Raw genomic sequence first — 3,617 nt, forward strand, 5'->3', positions numbered from 1 at the left:
ATATTTTAGACACTATATTAGTCAAACTGATTCCTCTGTGATTGTCACAGGAGGACTTTTGTCCTTTCTTATAGACTGGCACAATCAGTGATTGGGACCAGTCAGATGGAATTACGTCCAGTTCCCAGATTCTACCTAAGACCTCAGTCAATCTCGTTGCTAGTACTGGACCACCATCCTTAAAAATCTCAGGGGTAAACTTGTCAGGGCCTGCTGCTCTCCCTCGCTTTAGATTTCCTATAGAGTTTTCAACCTCGTAGAGAGTTGGAGGACTTACCTCAATTTGCCATTCAGGACGACTGGGGATCGTGGGTAACTGAAGTGTGGCTGAAGGTCAGTTGAACTGATCCCTAAAGTGTTCTGCCCATCGATCCAATCTCCTGGATTGAGAATGAATGATATGTCCATCTTTATCTGATATAGTTTCGCTGATATTTGGGTTCCTAATACCGATTTCTTTAACAAGTCTGAATAGCTGTCTGCTGTTACCTATTGCCACTGCCTTTTCCATCTCTCTTGCTTTCGCTACCCACCACTGTTTACGATCATTGCGTAGGCTTCTTATTAGCCTGCGCTTAAGCTATGTTCAGAGCCAGGTGGGATGAGTTTACGAGTATCTATCAGTGCGGTAGATGCTGCTGTTTCTCCCTAACCCTATGGTTTACCGTACTAACAGATATCACTGCTGTTTCCACAGCTTTTCGGATGTCATTCCACGCTGCCTCGGGGTGGGCACAACTTACATGGCTGCCTAACTGTTTTTCCAGTTGTTCCTGAAATATATTCTTAGCTTGCCTATCATTAAGTAGAACCCTAAGAAGTTTCCTTGCAGTGTTTTTCCTACGTCCAGTAAGACGCAGACCGATACTGCTCGCACTAGAGCATGATCTGAATCTAAGCATGTGCTCCAGAATGAGCGACAGTCTATCGAGCCCCTCCATCGGTGGCTGATAGCGATGTGATCTAATTGGGTCCAACGTTGGGACGAATTCGGGGTCGCCATGTCAAAAGACGCTTTTCCTTGTGCTTAAAGTTAGTATTTGCAAGAAATAGGCGGTTATCTGAGCACAGCTGCAACAGACGGTTGCCATTATCTGTTCTTTCAACCACGACACCGTAAGATCCACTCAGGTGTCTTTCCCTTTCGCTTAGTTTACCTACTTGAGCATCAAAGTCACCAGCCACTATTACTACATCAGAGCGCCTGGCTTTTCGGAGAAGGTCGGAAAGCTTTCTGTAAAACTCATCCTTTACATTATCAGAGCTGCAGTCAGTGGGGGAATAGGCAGAGACGACGAAGGGGCAACGAAGAGTGTCCCTATCTTTCCGAGTCTTTCCTGTTCCGTTTAGTCGGACAGCGCACAGACAACTGTCTACTGGGATCCAGTCTAAAAGAGCTAGTTTTGACCTAGGACTTAATGCTATACCTACTCCAGCGAGGCCACGGAGAGCAGCATCAGGGCTTCCAGATACACGAAGTGTGAATCGAGTTGGTTCTTTATTATGACATGGTGAGGTCGAATAAATGACGCTACTCGGATCTGGTATGCGCGTTTCGGAGACGCAGCACACATCGATGGTGCGAGATTCTAAAGTCCTATCTAAGGAGGCCTGTTGTCCAATTTAGCACAATGTTCGGAAATTAAAAGTTCCTACATGTAGTTTAGAGCGTGGTTTCAGAAGACCAGGAATAACGTCCCACGTACTCGAATCGTTTGCCCTAGCGGTGCGAGGTGATAAAAGGGCGTGAGAAAGGTTATTCGTGAAGATAAGAGAGTTATTAGGAGGTGTAGAGGGGATTTGAATGTGACCAACTTGGTCTCGTGTGTTGTTACGGGCATGAGGGCTAATATTGGACGTAGAGCCTGACAAAATATACGTAACACTAGCTCTTACAATGAGTGTTCTACGGAGTCAAACAGGAATATTTACCTGAAAAATAAGGTTATAAATACACAACATGGTTCAAATCACTAGTCAACTCCATCGACCGATGCCATGTTTTAGTTTGTCCACCTCCAGTTTTCTTCCAACTTACTCCTACAATTATCAGTATTGCATGTCGAGTTTAGCAGCGATTGGAGGTACGTAGCACATCTTAATGGGAACAAACTAGTCATGAAGGATGAAAAGGAACCCTCCATATTGCAAATCCAGTAGTTAAGAACGTGGATTTTTTAAGCATCACAAAACAAAACGTCATCAACAACCTTTGATTCAACAAAGACGTCTCCAGGTGGGAGACATTCTAAAAAATCAAAATAAACTGTCACTTTTAGGAACACATGATGGTGACACTCAAAGTTGGAAGTGGAGATTTCTGACGAATGCTATTAAACGTAGTAGGTTCAGATGATAGTTTGCTGTATGACCTGGCTCAAGTGGCGCTCCACAATAGGAACTTTAGTGGATGATATGAATTTTGGTGCACCTATCGGATACTCAAACATAAAAAATCAAAAACCAACGGAATTGAAAATCAGAAATAAGGCTAGTCAAATATTGGTATGTCCATATCCCGAAATCATGTGGTGCTAGGATCCTATCTGTGCATGCAGGACTATAAATGAAATCAGATCTATTTTTCGGGCTTGTTGCTTGCGAGCTCCAACTAGGTTAAAGGTGATTATGAAAGCCTATAATTTGAAACTACATTAGGCAATTAAAATATTGATAAGTGCAAAAGTAGCTTTTGTCATATTAGCTTAGATAACCAGGGATAAAATACTACTTGGAGCTGCAAAAATAAGACGTTAACATTTATCTAGTCTCCAGTCTGGGAAGCCGGGCAGTATGACAGCCCTCACACAAATCAAATGACATTTGTGTGGCGCATATATATCTGGTGCTTCTTTGTACCGATATTTATGTGTTCAAATAAATAAATAAATAGTCTCCAGAGTACAATAAGTGAACCGACACCGTCTAAGGATGCATCATTCGAAAATCGTGAGACTGTACTTACAGATGCATAAAAATTCTCAGTGTATTACGATTTGGACAACAAATGTTTTAAGGGTTACTTGTAACGACATTTACGAAGAACCTGAGGGAATTAATAATTTTGCATCAAAAGTTTTATCTAACGGTGTAATGATGTGTAATAACGAGGGACGCCAAGATACATACACAAATTGGTAAACAATTTTTAAAATTTTACTTTGAGGAATTAATCGAGTTCCTATTGTCCCACTGGCACCCAAGGGGAAATGGCGCCGATAACGTGGTTGACCATGCACGATATGAATTTGTTTGTGACCAGCAGATGAAGAGTATCGGCGATTTATCAAAAAGCTTTTCCCATTAAAACTTTCAACTGCGTTGCCATATACGACGTATGGCAGATTGCCTATATACAGATAGAAAATATGTGGACTACTTACTCAAATCAGTTTCAGGGTCAACTTTTATCGGTGGATGGGTGTACGGAAGTTTAGAACGTGAGTACTTTATATTTTGTGCTCCATCGTCAGGATATGAAGGCTCACGATTGTCTAGTTCTTGTTTAGTTAAGTTAATGTGTCGATTTTTCGTCTTTTTCCGCTTTAGATTGGCACGTTCATTAGAAGAGTCGTTAGATTCATCCGCTGTAACTATAGTGGAATCACATACAGGTA

At 41.9% G+C, this 3,617-nt stretch overlaps 1 protein-coding gene across 1 annotated transcript in view; it reads right to left on the reverse strand.

Moving 5' to 3' along the window:
* Smp_023990 (putative transcriptional repressor protein yy (yin and yang) (delta transcription factor)) overlaps nt 1-3,202 on the reverse strand; it is an 8,044-nt gene extending 4,842 nt beyond the window's left edge. The window contains exon 1 of the mRNA XM_018789643.1: nt 3,161-3,202. The gene's annotated coding sequence lies outside the window, so the exon portion shown is untranslated. The remainder of the gene's footprint in view (nt 1-3,160) is intronic.
* Between the last annotated feature and the right edge of the window lie 415 nt (nt 3,203-3,617).

This window comes from Schistosoma mansoni, chromosome W, assembly GCF_000237925.1.
Source record: "Schistosoma mansoni strain Puerto Rico chromosome W, complete genome".
In the NCBI taxonomy this organism is placed as follows: Eukaryota; Metazoa; Platyhelminthes; class Trematoda; order Strigeidida; family Schistosomatidae; genus Schistosoma; species Schistosoma mansoni.